Genomic DNA, 15,666 nt, shown 5'->3' with positions numbered 1-15,666 from the left:
GGAGCTCTTCAGGACAAATGAAAGGAAAAAAATTGTAAGCACTTTCGAGGCTTATTTTGACAAAAGCCATAGTAACGCCTGAAGTTAATCTAAATTAGCCAAACTCCTGTCACCATTACCTCTGTGCCTATCTCTGCCCCATCTGCTTTAGTCTTGAGGCTTTTTGTTTCATATTATTGATCCGTCTCTTTTGATGAAAAGCAACTTCTCTTAACTTCCTTTTGGCCGACAGACAGGAATTTCAGGACAAATAAACTGTGATACACTAGTAACTGTCAGATCAACCTCCACTGACCACTCATGACCATAAGAAAGAGGAGTATGGTCAAAACTGGCCAAACTGACTCACCAAATTTGAACAGTTCTCTCTAACACCAATTACTGTAAGGAGACCTAGTGCATTCTTATTGCCAGCAGTAATAATTGTCTCCACCCACCTGCCCCTCATGAGTACAGCACTGCACAACACAGGAAAGGCTGTATTCATAGGGGAGGCTGCAGGTCTCTTAAACAGCAGTTCAATCATACAGGAAAGGAGGGGGCTAAGTGCAGAAAAACCTTCTCGTTGGTAAATGAGCCCTATAAATACCTGTAAACAGTGACCCAACTGGAACAGAACCTAAGTCCCCAGCACAGGGTCAGATTGGGCTGGTGGGACACCAGGAAAAATCCAGTGGGCCCCCGCAGACCCAGAACCAATCCTACCCTCCCACCCTCGCCTTTGCTGCCCTTCCTCAATCCAGACCAATGTGGCGCCCTTGCTGCCCTCCCTCGATCCTGGCCTCCCCTGCTGCCCTCCTTCCCTCAATCCAGACCTGATTGTGGCCTCACCACTGCTCCTCCCCAATCAGGTGAAAAGTTAATTAATAAGGATGGTCAGTGGGCACGGGGAGGGCTTTGCGGTGTGTGAGTAGGAGGGCAGTGGCGCCCTAGAGGGGGTCCCTGGGGTAGCAACCACATTGGGTCTTGCTCACCCCAGTCTGACCCTGCCCCAGCACAACAAGGCAGCAATGCTAATCACTTCAGCAACATGCTGGACTGTTCAGGTGTCTCCATGGTCTCTCCCAGTCAGCAGATGACTGATGCCCTTTTGGGTATTACGGTGGGTAGGGATTTGTGCCACAGAATTATGCAAAGTACATTTTGTGGTCAGTAACATGCGTTGAATAGGGCTGAAGCTCATGGAAAGCAACACCAGATCTGTGACAGAAGTATAGGGACCCTGAGATTTGGGTGTGGCAGTTCCCCCTTAGTATTTGGACACCTATGTGGTCCTTTAGTATACCCTGGGACATTACCTGACTGCAGAAACGGAACTAGAGGGGGGCGGGCCCTGGCACAGGACGCGCAGCCGGGCCCCCGGCCCCCTCCGTACACCCGGAACTGGCCCGGGAATATGCGCCGCGACTGCCGGGGGGCCCTGAGGGGGTGCGGGCCCTGGCCCGCTCGCACCCCCTGCTCCCCCGGTAGTTCCGCCCCTGGCTCACTGTGAGGTGTTACAGATTTTTTAACCTGGCCGATCAATTTTCTGACAGATGTCAGCCGAAAAATCGTTAGATATACGATCATTCAAATCCCACTAAACGCACAATAATTTCGAAGGATAGGTCGGACTTCGCTACAATTGGTCGTTCGGCAAGAAAAATCTTTGTGTCTATGGGGAGCTTTACTCTCTGGGAGGATTTAGCCCCAGGAGGTGTTTATCCTAAAGCTGGCCATAGACGCAACGATCTGATTTTCGGACCGTGTGGAGAGTCACGACATTTTTCGTCCAGTGGAGATTGGTCATTTGGTCGATCGGACAGGTTAGAAAATTTCTGTCGCCTACCTATAATATCTCTGCGTGTATTGCCGATCGTACGATTTTCAGTGGGAGACTGTCACTAGCTTTGTCTATCTTACGATTGCTGTCAGGGGCAGAACATTGGCTGATCTGTTCTTTAAAGGGATACTGTCATGGAAAAAACATTTTTTTTAAAATGAATCAGTTAATAGTGCTGCTCCAGCAGAATTTTGCGCTGAAATCAAAAGAGCAAACAGTTTTTCTTTCTATTCAATTTTGAAATCTGACATGGGGCTAAACATATTGTCAATTTCCCAGCTGCCCCAAGTCATGTGACTCGTGCTGTGATAAACTTCAGTCACTCTTTACTGCTGTACTGCAAATTGGAGTGTAATCATCCCCTCCCTTTCCCCCCCAGCAGCCAAACAAAAGAACAATGGGAAGGTAACCAGATAGCAGCTCCCTAAAGCTGGCCATAGACGCAAAGATCCGATCGTACGAATCGTGGATTCGTACGATTTTCGGACCATGTGTGGAGAGTCCCGACATTTTTCGTCCATCGGAGATCGGTCGTTTGGTCGATCGGACAGGTTAGAAAATTTCTGTCGCCTGCTGATAATATCTCTGCGTGTATTGCCGATCGTACGATTTTCAGAGGGAGACTGTCACTAGTGTTGTCAGACATAAGTATCGTACGATTGCTGTCAGGGGCAGAACATTTGGTGATCTGTTCTTATTTGATCGGAATGGTAAAGACTTTGATCTGAATGGTTAGTGGAGGGTCGGGAGATGGGAAAGTCCGATCGTACGTTGATTCGTACGATCGGATCTTTGCGTCTATGGCCAGCTTAACACAAGATAACAGCTGCCTGGTAGATCATTCAGTTACACATTCAGTTACACCGAGAAGGAAAAACATTGACAAAATGTCTAGCCCCATGTCAGATTTCAAAATTGAATATAAAAAAATCTGTTTGCTCTTTTAAGAAATGGATTTCAGTGCAGAATTCTGCTGGAGTAGCACTAGTAACTGATGCGTTTTGAAAAAAACATGTTTTCCGATGACAGGATCCCTTTAACTACTTTATTTGATCAGAATGGTAAGACTTTGATCTGAATGGTTAGTGGCGGGTCGGGATGGGAAAAGTCCGATCGTACGCTGATTCGTACGATCGGATCTTTGCGTCTATGGCCAGCTTTACTGTTTTATTTCACCTGCTAAAGAAGGGATCCTGTTACCATTACTCTGATTGACATCAAAGGGCCTGTAAATGCCTTCATTGCAACTATTCTTTTTAAATAAATAAGTTATTTTGCTGCAAGACTCATCTCTGTGATTGGATCTTTTGCTGCACTGAACTACACCAGGTACCGGGAGCTACAGGGAGTTCCACAGGTACACTGGGGTGTCCTGGGCAGGGCCGGATTTACATAGTGGGCACCCCTAGGCCCACTGCGGTCGGTCCCCCTGTCCTCTCCAGGGGGACTGGAGCAATGGGGATTGGTGCATGGGAAATTTAAAAAATTATTGTATCTCCAGCACATCCCCAGTGTTTTTGAACCAATGTGGATGTGGTTGGGCAGCATGCCACCCCCCTGAAATCCTGCCGCCCTAGGCCCGGACCTAGGTGGCCTTTCCACAAATCCGGGCCTGGTCCTGGGCACGAGTCAGACAGTTTAGCCTGGTCACAGCCATAATATAAAGAGAAAGCACACTCAAGGGTGGGCTGCAGAAGCTATTAAAGGGATTGTTCACCTTTGGGTTAACTATTATTATGCTGTAGAGAGTGATATTCTGAGACAATTTGCAGTTGGATTTACTTTTGTATTATTATGGTTTTTGAGTTATTTCGTTTTTTTATTCTACAGCTCTCCAGTTTGCTAGGGTCCAAATTACCCTAGCAACCACGCATTGATTTGAATAAGAGACTGGAATATGAATTGGAGGGGCCTGAATACAAAGAAGTAGAGTAATAAAAAGTAGCAATAAAGATAAATGTGTAGCTTTAAAGGGCATTTGCTTTTCAGATGGGGTCGGTGACCCCCACGTGAAAGCTGGAAATAGAAAAGGAAGGCACATAAGTAAAACTATAAGGGCAGTGGCAAACGCTGCTACTGGGGGAGATTAGATGCCCAGCGGCAAATCTCCTCTTCTTCGGGCGACTAATCTCTAATAAATGCCTTATTGCCGGCTAGAATATAAATAGCCCGGTGCTTTGTTTTCCGAAGTCGCCTGAAGTTGCTTCACGAGGAAACTTCGGTCGTCTTTCATTAAGAAAAGGCTTTGGTTGTTTTTATCTGAGGTAATTATTTGGTTGCATTTGCAGTATTTGTTTTTAAAAGGCTGTAGCTGCCCTATACATATCATGCAAGGACGTGTAACAGCTCTGATTTACAAGAAGCCTGTTTGTAGAAAACAACAGAGAATCGCCGGAGTATCGTGTGGGTGGGTGGGTGAACTGCCCGCAGAGAATAAGGCTGGCGGGAAGCCACAGCACGTGTTTCCACAGACAGACAGAAGAAGCAAGCGCTTCTAATAAAGCCAGGGTTTCGTTTTCCCTAAACAGGAGTGTGAGGCCAAGGATTCCGGGAAGCCGCAGTACATGGCAAGGTCCACTAGAGGCGCTGTACTGGCATAGGAAGCCGTGGTGACACCGCGTTTCCCCAGAGAGCCTCGGCGCCGTTGCTACGGAAACCAGGTCACTCAGCTGCACCCGGAAGTGCAGGTGGCGGAGTCTGGCACATTAGTTACCTGACATAGCTGAGCAGTGCATTTGTATAGCTGCTCAAACAATACAATTATATGTATTTCTGCACATTCCAGTCACACAGCGTTATTCTGCACTGGCTCTAGTTAATAGAGACGCTTTCCCATAAGCTGCATGTCACAGGCGCACAAATTCGGCCATTGCCGATACAGGAGAGGCTACATTTGCTGCATGCGGGGTCGGCCAGTGCGCTCAGGAAAGGGTTAAAGCCGACCGACGGGAGCACGTGGCCCGGGGGTTAAGGCCGTGATGTTACGTCACTCGGAGACAGGCGGAGGAAGGATGGGAATGGAATTTCCTACATTCCCGAGCTGGGAAAAACCAATGAAGGGATAAAAAGTCCCTAGTGAGAGAAGCAAAAAGTCCCGCCGATCAAAGAGCATTTCTGTGAGGGGGGTCACGCCCATAACGCGGCCTGTTGTTTGTCACACCATATGTTGTTGTTTGGGGAATGTACATGAAGCAGCCTGGGGCGGGGCATACTATTACTACACACTGCAGGGGGGTATACAGTATATATGCAGCTGCAGAGATAGAGATGTAGGGGGGCCATATATACAATTTAGCATATATATTGCAGATCTATTGTATGTCTATTACATCACCGCACCTTTATTCTAATAAAAATCTACTAAAAATCACTAAAACATTAAATAAACCCAATAAATATTTGTGTGTTTTTTTTTATTTTGGAGCCTGTACATGACACACAAGGGCTCATTTACGAGTGCGGTGTACAAAGAGTCATTTTAATAAAAAAAAACCCTACCCCACATACATACCTCCCAACATTTTGGAAGTAAAAAGAGGGACAAAAAATTTTTTTCCGCATGTAGCGCAGCAATTTTTTGACCACACCCCTTTCTGTGGCCACACCCCCTAATTACCATGTTTGTTTTACAAAATTTGGCAGGTTATGAAAGTTTGAAAATATTTCTCCTTATCTAAACTGTGTTTTTGTGTCTCAAAATTGTTACAAAGTATCTTATTTGCACCTGTGGCTGTTCTGGGCTCTCAGCTAAAAGCCAATTAAGTTAGAAACTTTGTTTCTTTTTCTGGCTGTTCAGTGCAGAGAAAAGAGGGACTTTCCAGTACAAATGAGGGACTGCGGGTTGAGCTGTCAAAAGAGGGACTGTCCCTCCGAAAAAGGGACAGTTGGGAGGTATGCACATAGACCCCCCAGCCTAATTCTTATCCAAGACAAATGCCCCAAAGTCTTTACTTACCCCTCCGTGCAGATTCTGTTCAGCGGAGTTCACAGACGCCATCTTCAGCCTCTTCGGTAATCTCCGGAGTACGGTTGCCACCTTGCCGGTATATTACCTGATTGGCCGGTAAAAATGATGGCTGATCCCAATGTTATTAATAGGGTAAAAAGATAAATATATAGGAAGGCCGGCATTTTTTTCCAGAAAAGGTGGCAACCCTACTTCGGAATGAGACCGGCGCTTCGCCAATTTTATTGCGTTTCGGCTCATGCGCAGTTGTCGCAAAACAGATAATTGCTCTAACTGCGCATGTGCTGCTTGGCCAGTCTCATTCCAAAGATTACCCAAGAGAATGAAGATGGCGCCTGTGAACTCCACCAGACAGTATCTGCACGGAGGGGTAAGTAAAGAGGGGTAAGCCCCGGGTTTTATTAAGGGTTTGTTTCTCCTTTAATAGGGAAAAAAGATAAATATATAGGAAGGCCAGTATTTTTTTCCAGCAAATTTGGCAACCCTAGTGTGGTGTCATTTCTACCCGACTATTAAGGGCAGAGACAAACAGGAAGTTTCGGGGAGATTTAGCAGCCCCTTGTATGCTACTTTCCAAACTGGTTTGCTTTGAAGTGAAGATGGGATGCTTGATTGGATAATTATCCAATCACTCATCGCTTTACCCAATTTACATATTTATACAAGTGATACAAACTTGAGGTATAGTAGCATACAAAAATTGGTCTAAGGTGGAGAGCTCCAGGGTTTGCCAACGTCTGTAGATAGATTATACATACATTATACACATGATTCATCCAAACACACAGCCAGGGCACATTGGTGGCCAAACCCGCAAGTGCACTTTTTTAAATAAGACCTTTCGTTTTGTGAGCAGCCAAAGTCTCAGACATGAACATGTATCAGTGTGTCGGCATATTGGAAAGTGTCTGTTATCACAGGACAGTAGTGATGGGCAAATCTACCGCAAATTCGCAAAACGCGAAAATTCCCCTAAATGCATTGAAGTCTATGGGCAATAATAGTTTTTGCCGTGCAACAAATTTTTGATGTGCGACAATTTTTTTCACCCAGTAGATTCTATGGGTGTCATTTACCCAGTGAAACATGCAGAAAAATTTCGCTCATCACTACAGGACAGTTCTCGTTCTAAATGGCACGGCATCAGAATAATCTTTTCACACCGAGCAGCCCAAACTTTAGGTTGGATTTTTCAAATCACACCAATAATTTGTCCAAAGTGCCGAAATCCTGACACGCCCATTTGTCAATCTTTCTATTTATTCTCTGTGTGCTCCTACTGCCTTCTGTACCTCCCCCTTAACCCCCACGCTGCTGACTTGACTCATTATTATCTGTTATTTATAAAGCACCAAAAAATGTGAATGATTATACATCATTCACATCAGACCCCACCCCAGTGGAGCTTACAATCTAAACGACTTGTTCGTCATTAACTTTTAGTGTGATGTAGAGAGTGATATTCTCAGACTTTTTGCAATTTTCTATGTTTTTTTAATTATTGTTATTTTATCAGGTATCCGGTTACTAGGGTCCAATTACTCTAGCAACCAGGGCAATGGTTTGAATGTGGCAATGGAATATCAATTGGAGCTGGGCTGCATAAAAAAAAACAAGTAATAAAAAGTAGCAATGACAATAAAATTGTAGCCTCACAGAAGAATATATTTTGGCTGCTGGGGTCAGTGACCCCCATATGAAAAATAGCAGCTCTGCTGCAAGTAACTGAACTGATTGCAAACTGATTGTACTTCTATTCACTGCACACAGCACAGCCCTTCTGCCTTCATTTCCTTCACGTGTCAGTCACATGATCTGACAACCATATACTTTACAGTCTCGGTTGCACAGAAGTAGTGCCGATTTGCTGGAAAACATTCATTGCATGGTGTTTTGGCGTGCAAGGCTAAAATTACAGAGCAGCAAGACCAGTGTTTGTGGATAATTAGAAACTGTAACAGGAAACTTGGAGGGGGTTTAATGTAAGGGCAACATAAGCATCTTGTGAAATAGAATTAATTACTGGCTGTAAAATCAATGTTGTTCTTACCACCTCTGATGCCAATTTCATGACAAGATCTACAGTCTAATATTTTAGTATAGGAGTGAATTAACCATTAACATTCTAGAGGTCTCCGCCAGAAAGTGATTGCAAACTGTCGGCCATGGGTTGATATGTAAAGCCTGTGGCTCTGGTACTATGGCACATTGTATTCTTTTTATTGGCAGCGGCGGGTCACCCCCTAGATACTGGCACATAGAATAAACACTCAGACGTCTGACTGGGGGGGGGACTGCCACATTAGGGCCACCGGGTAGAAAATTCACTGGCACACGTGGCAGATGCAAGCAGGGCCAAGCCCTTGCGATTTATTAGTGAAAAAAGCATGGTTTCGGGGTAACACCCCTTTGCCGATCCCTCCATCATTGTGTACCTGGCTTCTATTATTATGAAGGCCAGGGTGTGCGGGTTTGGATACATCTTGTTGGACATCAGGTCCACCTCCAGGGGCCCGCTGCCCCAGACACAAATACCCCACTTACTCCCCTCCCCCACCAGTGCTTTTTCTTGTGCATCTTTTCCCACAATCAGGCGGGGGGGGGGGGTCACGAAGGAGAGCAGGAGCTTCCAGCTGTGGGGAGCAGGTCTGGGCCAGCAGGTATCTGGGGCCTACCGGGTTTTTTTCCTGCTGGCGAAGAAAAGGAGGAAAGATAGAGTACAGGCAGTGTTAGCATGCAGCTAGTTGCGACAGCCACACTGATCATCACTGTATCATTGTAGCAAATGATATTCTGAGAGAAGTTGCAATTGGTTTTCATTTGTTATTATTTATGGTTTTTGAGTTATTTAGCTTTTTATTCAGCAGCTCTCCAGTTTGCAATTTCTGGGTGGTTGCTAGGATCCAAATTACCCTAGCAACCATGCATTGATATGAATACGAGTTTTTGTTACAACAATATCTGAGAGTGACATTTGTAAAAACAAAATCTCACAAAATAACTTACTTTGGTACTAATCTTTTATGTAGAGAGACAGGATTTCTGCCAGTCGTATTTTGAAAGACTAAGCTCTTATGCATCTTGTAGACAAACGATGGCCCCCAAATAGTGATGCGAGATTCTGACCTGTTTCACTTCACCTAAAATTCGCAAAATGGCGAAAATTAATTGCATTGACGTCTATGAGCGTCAAATTGTGCAACAAATGCCAATTTTTTTACCCACTATAATCTATGGGTGTAATTTTTGCAGCAAAACTTGACGAAAAATTGTAGCTCAATACCCCCAAAGACTGCTTTAGACCTAACTGTCAATCCAAATTTGACTCTAACTCCTGCATGAGCAGGAATGATAAGAGACAGATTCTGAGAGGGGGATAGTGAATAATAACTCAACTATTTACAGAATTTTTTATTAATTATATTTAGAAAATGTATTATTGCAGTGACATGAAGCTGATATTAATTTAAAATGTTTGCGATAGTTTTAAATAATTAAAAGCACTGAGACATACAACATATATACACTAATTGTTCTGATTGGCTAATGATAGTCAGAACATCATTACATTATCATTAGAGAAGTTCCTACTCTCTCCTCCTCCCCCCTCTCATGTAATCCGGCCCGTATTTTCCACTCCAGACATACAGTAGGGTCATTGTGTGGTGGGGCCACGTTGGGGGTAAAGATTGATAACCTTGCCTTGGGTGCCAAAGCTCCATGTTCTGGCTATGTTACAGCTCTGTAATTCGACATCAGTATGAATAAAAATAAAAAATAAAATAAAGTTTATAAACAGGATTGTTTAACATCCTAGTGCTTAAGAGCTAAGTATACACAATTTATGTACACAGGGAAAGAGAACATTCCATATGATGTAATCATAAGAAACACTGCACAGTAGCAGCCCGGGATATTTATAACCTACAGTCTTATAATGTGTGGAAACAAGCAGCAAATCCCCTGAGACTGGGAAATTTCTGCTCTGACTGCCTTCTTGCTTGTTCATGTTGATGTATATGTTCTGTTTCTAATTTTCTGCTTCTAAGGGTAGAACTCCACGACTTGTCGCCCGACGACAAAAAGCACGCGACAAGTCGGATGGAGACGCAGGCGTCAAGATTCTAATTGGACTCTATGACAAGTCGCAGGTAAAAACGGCAATACATCCGACGAGACACGATTGTCGGATGTGGACGCAGAAAGCAGCATCTTCATCCGACAATTGGACCGTGTAGTTGTTACCTCAGACTTTTCATTCAGTCCAATTACATCTTGATGCGCGCGACTCCATTCGACTTGTTGCGTGCGTTTTGTCGCCGGGCGTTGATCCAACGAAAAATGCTCGTGGAGTTCTACTCTTAGGCCGATGCCTCTGTCCTGTCTCACTAGTCTGTGCTGTAGCTATTTGGGATGATGAGCGCCAGACATTTCTAATGCAAGCAATTGAGATGAACCAGCCAAAAACTGCAAAGTATGTTAACACTTTGCAGGGAACTAAACAGGGAATTAAGATACATGTAACAGGCATGTGACCCATTATCCAGAATGCTCATGACCTTGGGTTTTCCGGATAAGGGATTTTTCTGTAATATGGATCACCATACCTTTAAGGAGTGGTTCACCTTTATGTTAACTTTTAGTATGTTGTAGAATAAGCAACTTTTAAATTGGTCTTTATTATTTATTTTTTTTATCGTTTTTTCATTATTTGTCTTTTTCTGCTGACTCTTTTCAGCTTTCAAATGGGGGTCACTCCCCATGTAAAAACAAATGCTATACAAAGCTACAAATGTATTGTTATTGTTACTTTTTATTACTCATCTTTCTATTCAAGCCCTCCAGTCCCTCCCTATTCCAGTCCCTTATTCAAATCAGTACATGGCTACTAGGGTAATTTACACCCTAGCAACCAGAAATTTCAAACTGGAGAGCCGCTTGATAAAAAGCTAAATAACTCAAAAACCACAAATAATAAAAAATGAAAACCAATTGCAAATTGTCAGAATATCACTCTCTCCATCATACTAAAAGTTCATTTGAAGGTGAACAACCCCTTTAAGTCTACTAGAAATCATTTAAAAATGAAATACACCCAACAGGCTGGTTTTGTCTCCAATAAAGATTAAAGGGGTCATCACCTTCCAACACTTTTTTTTCAGTTAAGTTGATTTCAGAGAGTTCACCATATTATTTCCAATTATTTTCTATGTGTGACCATTTTTCTAATATTCTAATAAGTGTAAAGTGTCATAAATCACCTTCTAAAGCAGCTCTGGGGAGGTCACCGACCCTGTAAACGTTTCTAAATTGATCCATATAATTGATACATTTCTTATCTTTGCCCCTGCTGAGCAGAATCCTGAAGGGCAAGGCCACATATGGCGTTTTAACATCGCGTTTTTAAAAAAGCTCAGTCAGGCGTAAGTACGCCACTGAAACCACACGCAACCATCAACATGCGTTTTTCAGCACATAGGTTTCTTTTCCCAATATACACTTCTCATTGTTCTCGTTCCCCATAATTCCGCTGGCTGGAAATAATAGAAAATAGAAAAGCTATTTAGATATAGAAAAACTTTTTACATGCAAATTGGAGCAGGAATGATCATCAATACACAACGTAATTACATCACCGGCCGTAAAAACGTATATGCGCCATTTATCTCGCGATAATTTGGACGCCATATTTAAAATACGCTGCGTATTTACGTAAAGTGTGGTTTCAAACTTGCAGATCCCTATTGATTTGGTAGTTTCGTGACGTATTGGTGTCTCTGTTAAAAAACGGCAATACTGGAGAATTGCCATAGTGCGTTTTCCATTAGTTTCAGTCGTAGTGCAGTTTATGCGTATTTACGCCAGACGGAGCTTTTTTAAAAACGCAACGTAAAAACGCCACATCTGGCCTTGCCCTTAGTTTCATTACAGGCAGCTGTTAGAATTGATACAATAGTTGCTAATACTCCAGAGATGCTGTTGAAAAACGTATCAACTAATGTAACAAATTGTTTTTACCTGAATTACTGAGCTGCCAGACAGGAAACACCAGGGACAGGAACATTAAAGGAGAACTCCACAAAAACATAACGTAAAGGGATCCTGTCATCGGAAAACATGTTTTTTTCAAAACGCATCAGTTAATAGTGCTACTCCAGCAGAATTCTGCACTGAAATCCATTTCTCAAAAGAGCAAACAGATTTTTTTATATTCAATTTTGAAATCTGACATGGGGCTAGACATTTTGTCAATTTCCCAGCTGCCCCTGGTCATGTGACTTGTGCCTGCACTTTAGGAGAGAAATGCTTTCTGGCAGGCTGCTGTTTTTCCTTCTCAATGTAACTGAATGTGTCTCAGTCGGACATGGGTTTTTACTATTGAGTGTTGTTCTTAAATTTACCAGGCAGCTGTTATCTTGTGTTAGGGAGCTGCTATCTGGTTACCTTCCCATTGTTCTTTTGTTTGGCTGCTGGGGGGGGGAGGGAGGGGGTGATATAACCCCAACTTGCAGTACAGCAGTAAAGAGTGATTGAAGTTTATCAGAGCACAAGTCACATGACTTGGGGCAGCTGGGAAATTGACAATATGTCTAGCCCCATGTCAGATTTCCAAATTGAATATAAAAAAATCTGCTAGCTCTTTTGAGAAATGGATTTCAGTGCAGAATTCTGCTGGAGCAGCACTATTAACTGATTCATTTTGAAAACATTTTTTATTCCCATGACAGTATCCCTTTAAGTTTTGGAAAAGTAAACATAATTTCAAGCAACTTTGCAATATACATCATTTCTGGCTGGCTGACTACTGTTCCCTGCACAGAAAGAGAAGAATATTAAATGTCATTTATTCATACTTTTTGAAGAAACAGGTAACTGTGATTGATATATTAGGGGTTTCTGTGTTATGTGGGTCGCTTTATCAAATTTTGGTTTGGAAACCAGAGTTCCCCTTTAAACTTGAAACTTATATTTTGAAAAAAAAGGTAAAAAATTAAAAATGGAAAGTAATTGAAAAAAGTCTTCATCTCTGGGGAACAATCTGAAAACAATTGAACTGAAAAAAAAAGTGTTTGGAAGGGGAACAACCCCTTTAATTATATCTTAGTTTGGCTCAAGTATAAGGCACTGTTTTATTACAGAGAAAAAGCAAATCATTAAAAAAAAGAATTATTTGGTAAAATTGAGTCTATGGGAGACGGCCTTCCTGTTATTCAGAGCTTTCTGGATAACAGGTTTCCGAATAACAGATCCCATACCTGTATCTGCTGCAATATATTTCTGTGGCTTTCCCATAGCAAGTTTGGATACATGGTTATTAGGTTGTATCTGTACTATTAAACCAGTGGTTCTGGGTGCATAGTTGGCCACAGGAATTGAGGAGTGATTTGCATATCTCTGCCTATAAGTTCTTAAGTGATGGTTAAAGCTTCTCGTTTTTAATTTTAAAGGGGGCAGAACACCATTTAGGTGCACAGACGCAGTGGGCAACTTGTGCTTTTTCCCACAGTGTGTTATGTCTAAAATCACTGTCATTAAAGGTACTTGCATCAAATTGAACTCTTCACACTCTCGTATAGTTGCGCTCAGTACCACTTAGTCCTTAGTCAAGTGCTGCTGCAAATATTGGAGGAGGGTGCTCAGGGAACCCTGGAGCTACAGCTGGTCAGGAGAGTTATGTATTGCATTGGTTCCAAAAGGTTAAAGGCTTCTGCCACAACTCTTCCTGGACTTTCCCTGTGGTACCAGAATGGCTGCTTTTATGGAAATCCAGGGGATTATTATACTTTTGCAAGTTAATAAATAAAGGGGTTATTGGTCCATGGCTTAGGTACTGAACAAGTTGGAAATACCCTTCAAAAAGTGGCCTTACTGTATTCTGTTTAAAAGATGTGGTTCTCACAGATGCCCAGCAGGGTTGTGGTTGCCGTACTCTGCACCAGATGTCTCCTCCTGTTTGTGCAAAATTTGTTGCAGATGTAAAATGCACAAGGATACAGATTAGCAAGACAATTCTCACAGAAACAAGCCCCAGAACATGAAATATCTGTGGTACATGGCTAAACTTTACGGTTACACCTCTGTGGCTGCCCAGGGAATAAATAAAGTGTGGAGAATGCATTGCCCATTGCCGATGTTTGCAGAGAAGAGTTGATGGCGGAGCTCTCCCCACAACCTCCGTCTCACCTCGTCCGCCGCAGCTATCGCGGGATCTCGGTAACTTCAAACGAGTACTTGAATTCACTGTAGGGGTAATAACAATTTGTGGCTTTATTTGAACATATACAGTGGTTAAAATAAGTGGGTGTACGGTAAACTAACGCGTTTCGTGCCCAAAAACTGGGCACTTCTTCAGACTATTAAGATAGTAAGATGTCCGCCTGCGGGTAGTATCTTCTAAGTGAATTGCCCATTGTAAACAATAAAATGCACAGAAAGAGTACAGTATAACTGAGATATTTTAGCATCAACCTCTAAATTTGTGTTAAAAGGGAAGAGACTGAAGCCAGCTTTGTTCTGTATTTTAAGAAGGTTGTTTTTGCATAGAATGCAGTTAAAGCTAAGGCCAGCCTTGCTGCTGTGTTTGAAAGGAAATCTTAGCTGCGACCATGATAGTGATAGTGAATATACAGTACAGTGCACAGATTATCTTCCAGTGAGCTCTGCTCTGTTTTTGGATTCATTTTAAGAATCAGATAGGAATCCGATTTTTAGCATATCTATGTACAAGTATGGGATCAGTTATTCAGAAACCCGTTCTCCAGAAAGCTCTGAATTACTGGTGTTGGAAAGCCATGCCCCATTGACTCTTTTTTAATCAAATAATTCACATTTTTTAAAAATTATTTTCTTTTTCTCTGTATTAATAAAATAGCACTTAACCAACTAAAATATAATTAATCCTAACTGGAGGCAAAAACAATCCTATTGGGTTCAATTGATGGTGAAATTAATTTTAAGTAGATTCAATATATGGAGATCCAAATTACGGAAAGATCCCTTATACGAAAAACCCCAGGTCCCAAACATTCTGAATAATAGATTCAATACCTGCACTGCAAACATGCCTATATATGTCAAACATATATTATTTGGCCGCAGTTCATGCTAAACACAGACATCAGTTACGCATATAATATAAATTACAGGAATAGGTATGGGAAATGTTATCTGGAAACATGTTATCCAGAAAGCTCTGAATTACAGGAAAGCCATCTCCCATAGACTCAATTTTGATCTCATAATTAAAACTTTTTAAAAATATTTCCTTTTTCTCTTTAGTAATAAAACAGCGTGATCTAACTTAGATATAATTAATCCTAATTGGAGGCAAAGTAGTCCTATTGGGTTTTAATTAATGTTTACATGATTTTTTATTAGTCTTAAGGTATGGACATCTAAATTACTGTAAGACCCCTTATCCAGAAAACCCCAAGTCCTGGATAACAGGTCCCATCAGGGCCGGGCCAAGCTGACCGGGCGCCCTGTGTGCGTGCACCCGAATCTGTGTGTACGCTCACCCAAACGACTGCGCGCATGCACTACTGTGCAGAGGGGAGGGGAGTGACGGAGAGGGGAGGAGGGATCGGGGTGATGGGGAGGGGGGGTGACGGAGGAGGGAGGGGAGTGATGGAGAGGGGAGGAGAGTGACGGAGAGGGGAGGAGGGAGGCGGGAAGGACGAGGGAGGGGAAAGCTACAGACTGGTGTAGCGAACATGGAATAGTGGTAGGCAGAATACGCTTAATAGGTACCTGCCAAACACCCCCTTAAGGTTGCGTCCTAGGCAGGTGCCTCTTCTGCCTACCCCTATTTCGGGCCCTGGGTACCATACCTATACCATTTACCCTTCTGTTAGTTGGCTATTTGAGTGGCAATAAT

Source organism: Xenopus laevis, chromosome 3L (genome assembly GCF_017654675.1).
Source record: "Xenopus laevis strain J_2021 chromosome 3L, Xenopus_laevis_v10.1, whole genome shotgun sequence".
NCBI classification, from domain to species: Eukaryota; Metazoa; Chordata; class Amphibia; order Anura; family Pipidae; genus Xenopus; species Xenopus laevis.
The sequence above is the reverse complement of the archived record's forward strand: the minus strand, read 5'-3'. Positions refer to the sequence as shown.